A 10027-nucleotide genomic window follows, 5' to 3' on the forward strand; every position below is an offset into this window, starting at 1 on the left:
GTGACCCAAGAGGCAACAGCGCTCAGGGAGACTTCAGCCGCCCGTCTGGGGAGCAGGGCAGCGTCTGGGTCTTCTGAGGAGGCTCTGCACGCAGCCTTTAATCTTCAAGGCGCCAGCATCAAAGGTTTGTGTGTGTGTGCCGGGCCGCCTGCCTGCAGCCCTTCTGGGAGGGACCCGGAGATCAGGCATCCCCCTCCCCCCAACCGGGGGAACCAGGTGTTCAGAGGCAGGACTGGATTCGCATCCAGTGCTCAGCTGCCTGGCAGGAGAGGGCAGGTGTGTGCAGTGAGGGTGCGCAGAGTGGAGTCTGTTCAATCCCCTGGCCCACGATCACGATCACGACCATCCTGTTATGCATCGATTGCCTTGAGCAGGCCCCAGTAACGTCTCCTTCGTCCTAGCCCTGAGATTTTTAAAAAGTGCCATATTCAAGGCTCTTTCAGAGTTAGGAGAATGAGACCCATCATTGTTACTGGTATTTGGCATATTGGGTATGCCACGGGGAGTTTGCCAGACTCTGCCGTGTGGGCAGGTTACATTCGGTAGCCTGCCGGTTTGTCCAAAGTAGGAATGAGATAATAAGATGTCACGCGGCCGCATTCGCTTCCAGGAGCTGGGTTTTATAGTCTCTGAGTCTTGGCCGTTGATGGGATTACACAGTGCCAGGGGGCCAGTTGGTGGGTGTTACCCCCGCCTACTGGAATATGGAGGATCTGGGTGGAGGATGCTCAGCCCCGATCCGAGCAGGCTTGGAGATCTCAGCCCCAGGACCCGCATGCCTTTGCTCCTCTGCCGGTACCTTCATGTGTGCGGAGAGTGGTCTCAGCATGGTGGTGGCTGATCCTGGAGGTCTTCGGCTGCCGGAGCCCTGGTCAGGGCGGGAAGGGAAACTCAACCTGCTCCCCTCCAAGGGGCCCCAGCGAGGACAGCCAGGTGCGGGGACAGGAGACTCTGCCCGGAATTCACAAATCCAGCCCACCCTTTCCTGTTCCCTCTCCTCTCCTTCCAGGGTGCTTCTGCTTAGATAAAGCGCTTCCTTCTACTTTGCATCCTCCTCATCCCTCAGACTAGTTGAAGTGCCACCTCCAACAGGAAGCTCGCCCTGAGTGCCCTGCTCTGAGAGGCAGCACTGGAGGAGGGAGAAAAGTAGAGGCAGGCAAGGGACGCCGACCCCAGTGCCCAGCGTGTGGCATCACCTCTCACAGCCTTCCAGTGCAGCTTTCCGGCCCCCTCCCTGCTGAAGCCAGCACTGCCCAAACCTTTGCCAGCCTCAGCCGGTGGTTCTTCCTGCCAGGCTCTCGCTGAGTCGTAGCTCTGTCTCCTGGGCACCTCTCTCTTCCCTGCCTGTAAGAGCCCGTGCCAGCTGGTCTCAGTGCCAGCAGGTTCTCTGGGTCTGGTTTGGTAAAGCCCAGGCCTGAAGAAGGGGTGAGATCTGAGTGGGCGCCCTAAGGAGTTGGAGACATCAGGTCGTCAATCCTGGGTATGTCATCGCGTTATCCTGGACGTCATCTACACCTGAGGCCGCCCTGAGCGAGACAGGTGTGGCCGCTGTCATTTAAGGCCACCAGTTTTCTGTATCTATGATGATTTTGGTGTTTAGGCCACACCCTGTGGTGCTCAGGGCTTACTCCTCCCTCTACACTCAGGGAGCACTCCTGAGTGAGCCTCCAGCTTGGGGATAGATCCAGTGTAGACTGGAGATGTGTCATTTCTGTCTTTTTTTGGGGGGGGGGGGTCACACCCTGCGATGCTCAGGGGTTACTCTTGGTTCATGCACTCAGGAGTTACTCCTGGCGGTGCTCAGGGGGCCCTATGGGATGCTGGGAATCGAACCTGGGTCGGCCGCGTGCAAGGCAAACGCCCTCCCCGCTGTGCTATTGCTCCAGCCTCATTTCTGTCTTCACTGCATGCGGATTCTCTGTCTGCGAGATTCACCAGCATCTCAGTTCTGTGATGGTTTCTCTCAGCTTCCCATGTGCTCTTGTTCTATCTCTCCCCTTATCTCTTTCTCCTTATCTCTCCCTTATCTCTCTTCTTGCTCATACTCAGTCCCTCTCCCTCTCCTTCTCTCTCCCTCTCTCCCTCTCTCTCCCTCCCTTTCTTTCTCATGGAAATCACACAAAGCCACCAGGTGGTCAGGCTCCCTGGCCAGCAAGGCACCCAGTCCCTGCCAGGAGCTTGGGGACATGGACAATTGTCACAATCCCGCAGGACACACAATCACATCCTCCATGTGTGGCCGCCTTGAGCCAGGTGGTCAGTAAATAGATCATGCATTGAAATTTGATTGTTGGTGCAGGGGGGGTGAGTGGGTCTGCCAAACAGTGCTCCGGAGTTGGGGGCCATTCCTGCTGATATTCAGCCAGCAGGAGGATGGTTCTGTGCTTGAGTCTGAGGGTGCTGGGCTGCTCCAAGCACCCAGGCCACCCCAGGGACCCCCCTGTGATATCTGAGGGCCAAGTGATAACAGGGGTCCATCTGGGGTGTGCTACCCCCCAGCCCTTAAATTTGGTTATTTATTTGGTGTTGGTTTGGTAGCCACACCCAGCAGTGCTCAGGGATTACTCCTGACTCTGCATTCAGGGAGCACTCCTCGTGAGCTCAGGGGACCCTATGGGGTGCCGGGGATCGAACCTGGGTCAGCTGCATTCAAAGCAAATGTCTTACTCACTGTGTTACCTCTCCGGCCTCCAAATTTAATTTTTAAATAAACCCTTTAATTATATTAGAAGTGCAGAGGACCAAGTGATAGTGCAGTGAGTAGGGCTCTCCCCTGGATGTGGCCGACTCAGGTTCAATCCCTGGCATCCCATATGGTCCCCTGAGTTTACCAGGAGTGCTCCCTGAGCATAGAGCCAGGAGTAACGCCTGGCACCACTGGGTGTGGTGTTCAGGAGTTACTCCGAGTTACTCCCGGTTCCAAAAACCAAAACATTATCATCTTTATTTATTTATTTATTTTGCTTTTTGGGTCACACCCGGTGATGCTCAGGGGTTACTCCTGGCTCTGCACTCAGGAATTACCCCTGGCGGTGCTCGGGGGACCATATGGGATGCTGGGATTCGAACCCTGGTCAGCCGCGTGCAAGGTAACCGCCCAACCCGTTGTGCTATCGTTCCAGCCCCAATATTATCATCTTAATAATAATAAATAAAAATGAAAATGCATATTTGGTATAACCCCTCTCTCTAACTCTTGACGGTCTTCCACAAGCCACGACCCTCCTGAAGGCCCCCAGACATTCATGCTGGCCCAGCAACAAAGTGACCCTGTCCTGCAGTCACTGGCCAGTCTGCCACTCGTGTGATTTTTCAAATGTACTTTTCTGCGTTTTTCCCTTTAAAAAAAATTTTTTTGGGGGTTAAAGAACTGTGATTTACAAAGATGCTGATAGTTGCGTTTTCGGCCTATAATATTTCAACACCAATTCCACCACCAGTTTCGACTTCCCTCCACCATGTGTTCCCAAACTCCCTCCCCACCCCAATTTCCACCCCACCCCCGCCTGTCAACTTGCCAGGCACATAACCAAGTTCCCTGGTTGCAGCTCTCATGTTTTCCATGTTGTTGAGTCTGTGTTTGGGATCTAAGGCCCTACCCCTCTCCCATATCACCAGAATAATGAAAACCCTGATGCCTGCTCCCCCATTACTTCCCGTTCTCTTCTCCCCTCCTTGATTTCTTTCCTTCTCTGTCCTTCTCCTGTCTAAACACTGGGGTCAAGATTGATCTAGGCATCCCCCCTTTACAACAGGACATTTCCTCATGCAATCGTCTATAGACCATGGAGAAGGGAGAAGGAAGTTCAACTACGTGTGTCTTGCTTCTGGATCACTTTGTTCAACGTGATAAAAACTCCCAGTTTGGTTGATGTGGCTCACCCTTGAAGGTGGGTGGTTTCATTCACACTAGCTGCAGAGCCCCTGACAAACTGTCCCAGTGCAGCCTCCTCTGTGGACACAGGATCCTGAGCCTTGTGCAGGCAGAGTCCACTGTCCCGTGGTCTTTGGGGGCCCAGTAAGCCTCACTCAGGCAGGGTCAACTGTCCCGTGGTCTCTGCGGGCCCTGAGCTGCTGTGAGTCCCATCAGGGCTGTTGTTGTGTGTCATTGTCCAGGGTGGCCAGCTGTGGCCGCCCCTGTCTGGTTCAGAGTGTCCATCACTCCTAGGGACCAGGGGTCAGTGTCTCCTGAGAGCAGGGACAGCATGTCCTTCCCTCCTGTCCCAGAGCTTCTCCTGGGTGACCAAGTGTCTGGCTGGCTGAAGGGACTGGGCCAAGGACGTGGGCGATTCCTCCTTCACAAGCTGGGAAACGACCCAGTGAAGGAAGTTGCTTGGGACAAGAGAATTTAAAAGAAAAAAAAATAATAATAATAAGCAGGGCTGGGAGAGATCAAACTTCAGGGAAGGTGCTGGCCCTGCATGTGGCCGACCTGGGTTCGATCCCCGGCATCATAGAACGTCTCCTGAGCCCTCCAGGAGTGATCCCTGAATGCTGAGCGGGGAGAAAGTCTGGAGCAGCACTGGGTGTGGCCCAAGGAACAAAAGCATAATTGCAAAATAAATGAAAAGGGAGACACAAAGCAGGAGTGGGGAGATAGCTCAGCGGGCAGAAGCACCTGCCTGGCATACACTGAGACCCAAGTTTGAGCCCTGAACCACATGGTCCCCTGAGCACTGTGTGGTGTGGCCCGGGGAACCACCAAGGGTGACTCTGGAGGTCTCTGGCACCACCTGGTCTGAGCAGTGACATATTGCTGAGCACTGGACCATCCAACCAGACTGGCTGAGTATCGCAGGTGGTGGCCCCGGGCCCTTGAGCACTGATTAATAGACTCCCTCGTTCTCCCCCGAAAACCTCAGCGAGGGGTGGGGTCAGCCTAAGTTCCCCCACAGGCCCTCTCCTCTGGGCTTCCCTGCTCTGTGGACTGTAGATTGGTGGCATCAGATGGGGGGGGGGGGGGCAGGGCAGAAACTGGATCTACAGGGGTGGAACAAGCCCCAGGCCAGCCCTGGAGGAGTCCCTGGGGACAGAGGTGCCCGGCGAGAGACCCGGAAGCTAAGGGATGGTGACTGTTATGTGCGCTGCTGGTGGGGGTGACCATGGGGAGGAGGTAGGCCTGCAAGCAAGTCTTTATGGGAAGAGGCCATCATGGAAGGCTTCCTGCAAGAAGTGACATCTAAGTCTAGAAGCAGACAGGGAGATGGAAGCTGACCCCATATGGTCACTTCAGGAGTCTCAGGGTGGGGCGCTCCCAAACCCATAGTAAGATGGACAGTATGAAGCCGGCGGCTGCTCTGTGCCTGCTGCCACCCAGGAGGGACACATGTCTCCCTCCTGTCCCCATTCCCATGCACAGTAGTGGGATTTTCTTTCTACCCACTGTACAGAGAAGAACATTGAGGCTTAAGGCGGTGATTCGGCTGCATGTCATGGTCACACACCTACCTATCAACTATAGACAAGCTTTGACCTGGACACCGGGGCAAGAGGAGGCCCCGGAATCAAGTGTCCCCTAGCTGTCCACTCTCCAGGCCTGAAGCACCCCTGAGGCTCCAGACACTGACTGGGGCTTCCCAAGATGACCTAGAGGCGAAGGGCTGGTTCAGAGCCCATTTGACAGATGGCGAAGCTGAGGCACAGAGTGATCAAATGCCCTGCTCGTTTGAGGCCCATCAGCTCCACCCACAGTACTCTTTCTGAGTCTCACTCTCACACCTGTTCCTGCCACCCAGGATTCTCTAGGCATGGGGGAACCCCCCAGAGGAGGCAGGAATTGCTACCTCAGGAGCAATTGTACCAGCTCCTGGCTCGGGGCGGGGGAAGGGGGCTAAGATCCAGACGCAGGGTCAGACGCAAGACAAGCATCACAAACTGGAAGACCCCCCGGGAATCCGGTCCCCGTTCCCCCTGCGCCCCTAAGCCTCCTGGGGGCAGCAGAGTCAGGCTGGGAGGGGAGGTGGCCTGGGTCCCAGCCCTGTCCCCTCTGTCACCTCCTGCTCTACCTATGAGCCTCAGTGTCCTCACCTCTGCGTCCCACTGCCTCGCTCTGAGCCCTGCAGGAGGGGACCCAGCAGGGTGGGGGGTGGACAGCGGATGACCCACGCGCTGGGTGACATGAGGACGATGACTTGTGGGATGCTTCACTCTGGCCTCCAGGCTCTGTGGCCGTGGTCTGGTCACTGGGCTCCAGGGTGGACGGCTGGGGCGTGTCTTCCTCCTGCCCAACCCCGTTCCCCATGTGGTCAACTTTGCCTGTGCCCCACCCTCAGTCTTGAGCCCCGCTGGGAACAGAGGCTGCCAGATGTGGCCAATGTGGGGTTTGGGGCTTTTTTTGGTGATGGTGACTCAAACCCAGAGTATTTCTCCTCCAACAAAGAAGCAGCTGGTATTTGCTGTCCGATCAGGCTGCTCCGGAGATGGAGACGATGAGGGGCGGGAAACGGGAACCCCAGGTCCAGAGACTGGGGAAATAGCAGAGGGAGGGGTGGGGCGGAGAGGCAGGTCCCAGGCAGGGGTGCAGAGGGAAGGGGAGTCTGGGGTCACACCTGGTACCGGCACAGGACCTGCCCCCAAGGACCCCGCTGAGCCTGCTGTCATAGGTGAGGGCAGGGTCCTTTCCTCCTTCTCTTCTTGCTCGCAAGACTGAGATGAGTTGAGAGGGTGAGAAAGGGCTAGAATAAACATTGAAAAATCCCACTTGGGTGGCCAGGCGTGTGGCTCAGTGGTTGGATGCTGGGTGGGTTGCTGCCTTGCACATGTGTGGTCCTGAGTCCGATTGCCAGCACCTCCTGGTCTCCTGGGACACCTGGACATGTCTTCAGAGCACTGAGCCAGGAGTAGCTCCTGAGTATCGTTGCTTAGGACTCGAACACCAAAAATTAAAATAAGATACCATGATGCCCACCAGAGCCATGCCACCGGACCCCGAGCCAGGCTGTTTCACTCGGGTGCCCAAGGCGGGGGTGGTTGAGAGCCCTCCCTGCCCCAAGGGACCCAGCCCGGGCAGCCAAAAACCTCCAGAATCCAACCGCCGCCACGCTCAAGGCTGCTCTCCATACGCTCAAGCTTGGCCTCATGCACGAGTGAACATATTTCTGGACAGCACGGCAGCATCAGACACACCCTACCCATACTCCAAGAGTTCCGCACCACATTTGATGGGGTTCAAATAGTAGGCGACCAACCATAGAGGGAAATATATATATATGCATATATATTCACAGATATATATATACGAAAGTTCACGAAGCTCAACCTTTAAGAACACGTTAGTGATCTCTTATAGAAAGTCTTAATGGCCCCTCTCAAAATAGAACAATCTTCACATTCTTTCCTCTATAGATACTTTTTTCTGTAGCATTTTCAGCAGTTTTTTATAACAAACAATACAAAGTATGTTATTTTGGTTCTGCTTCCGGACAGGGATTGGGGTTTGGGATGGAAACATCCCAAATATGGTGGTGGGAGGGTGTCATGGTGGTGGGATGGGTGTTTGAATATTAAATGTAATCAAATATTGTGAACGACCTTATAAAGTTTTGAAAAATTAAAAATAAAGAAACAAAATAAAGTAAAACCCCATCCTTGTGCTACAGGTCCCCATCAGGCACATGACTCCTGAGGAAGATGGAGTCTGGGGGGTCAGGGGACACGACCTCAGTCTGCCCTCGCATGATCTCTGACCTCGCAGCCTCTGTCTCCCTTTAATCATGAAACACATTTTTATTGCATTTCTCTTACACTGCATTTGTCCCATCGGGTAGCTGTAGTCATTTCCACTTTTTTTCCCAAGGCGTCATGAGCCTAAGTGACTCATTAAGTCACACAACAAATAAATGCGGAGCTGGGATTATAAATCAGGTCTGTCTGCTTCCAGAGTCTTTGTTCTTACCTCCGGCATGAGACCAGCTTCTAAAGCTCTTTTCCTACCTGTTCAGACTTACATCCATCCATCCACTTAGTCTGAACCCACCTACCTGTGCATCTATCTACCCACTCACTGACCCAAGCATCCATGAACACGTCAACATCCATCCCTAGATCCTCTTATCCACCCGGTCATCCAGTGATCTCTCAATCTACCCATCCACTATTTATTCATAGACTCTACCATCCATCCATGCAACAACCCACCCATCCACCCACCCACCTGTCCATCTGACCACTCATCCATCATTCATCCATTCATTCAACCAGCCAGCCACCCAGCTAGCCATCTAGCGAGCCAGTCAGCCATCTATCCATTCATCCGTCCATCCATCCATCCATCCATCCGTCCGTCCGTCCATCTGTCCAACAATCCACCCACCGTCCATCCAACCCCATCTGTCTATCCAACCATCCTCCCACCCAGTTATCCAGCCATCCATTCATCCAGCCATCCATTCATTATCCAGTCAGACAGCCTTTTCTTCACTATTCCAGAGCAGGTAGGGTAGAGGCCGACTCAAGCCCCTCTGGAAGGAGATGCTGCTTCCATCATCTCCTTGCGGCCTATTGCTCTTAAAAGGGGCTGGGGCTCCTGGAAACATTTCGTTTCAAGTAGCACCTCCTCCTGCATACAGGAAGGGCCCAGAAGCCCCAGAGACGACCTTGATGCCAGTGTCCCTCCTCACCATTTCCTGTTCCCTGGAAACTTCGGAGCACAAATAGAGCCAAGTTTAATCGTCCCATTGTCTCGCCTTCCCGTCTACAAAGTAGAGATCGTCCTGTTCCTCCAGAGTCCCTGGTGGCTTTAACAAAAGCTGACACCCACCCTTAACAGGCTACTCTGGGGAAGCTCTGATTTGATTGCAAGCTGTAACGGTTTTGTTTGTTTCTTTGTTGGTTTGTTTGTGAGTCCAGGGCTTACTCCCGGCTCTGCGCACTCAAGGATCACTACTGACAGTGCTGGAGGGAGACGGACAAGCACGAAGCTTAGCTTAAGGCTGGAGAAGTATCCAGAGAGTTGCTTCATCAGGAGATTTTTTTGTTGTTGTGTGACCCTGGGATAGTAATCACACTAAGCCAGACCGCAGAGCTGACCTCTCCTAGTCTCCAATGTCCAGCCTACTGGCACTATCTTGAAATGTGCATTCTGTTGTTTTATAGCATCATCAGGGAGCACCTGCAACATCTACCTCTCAGACACCTGTGAGAATGACATTGGACCAGCCCTTTACAAAAATGACAAGTTTTCTGGGTCTGGAGTGATAGCACAGCAGGTAGGGCCCTTGCCTTGCAGACAGCCAGCCTGGGTTTGATCCCTGGCACCCCATATGGGCACCCCCCCTCCTTCCCACACCACCCTCCTGTGTGTCTATCTTTACTAAAGAATTCAGCCCAGGACCTGGAACAAGAGCACAGCGGGTAGGGCGTTTGCCTTGCATGCGGCTGAGCCGGGTTCGATTACCAGCATCCCATATGGTCCCCCGAGCACCGCCAGGAGTAATTCTTGAGTGCAGAACCAGGAGTAATTCCTGTGCATCATCGGGTGTGGCCCAAAAAGCAAAAAAAAAAAAAAAAAGGAATTCAGCCCAGGTGTCCACTCTCCTCTTCCCTCTGGACTCCCAGTGTTTTTATTTATGGCAAACACACTGTCCTCCCGTAGTTCATTGATTTTGCTCGAGCGAGCCCAGTAACGTCTCCATCTTGAGACTTGTTGTTACTGTGTTTGGCATATTGAATACATCACAGGGAGCTTGCCAGACTTTGCTGTGCAGGCAAGATACACTCGGTAGCTTGCCAGTCTCTCTGAGAGGGGTGGAAGAATCAAACCTGTGTCGGCCATGTTGGCCACTTGCAAGGCAAACGCCCTACCCACTGTGCTATCGCTCCAGCCCAGTTCTTTAATTAAAATTTTTTAATCAATTGTTTAAGAAGAAAACTTATTTTGTTCATCTTTCTTTGGGCATTCAGGGAGTCCTTCTGATTTGGGGTATGGGGAATCTCTCCTCTGTGGTACACAGGGAACCACTTGGGATCCCAGGGAGCAAACCAGGGTCTCCTTTATACAGAGCACACACTCCAGTCCACTGAGCTCTCA

Source organism: Sorex fumeus, unplaced genomic scaffold (genome assembly GCF_029834395.1).
Source record: "Sorex fumeus unplaced genomic scaffold, SorFum_2.1 ptg000032l, whole genome shotgun sequence".
NCBI classification, from domain to species: Eukaryota; Metazoa; Chordata; class Mammalia; order Eulipotyphla; family Soricidae; genus Sorex; species Sorex fumeus.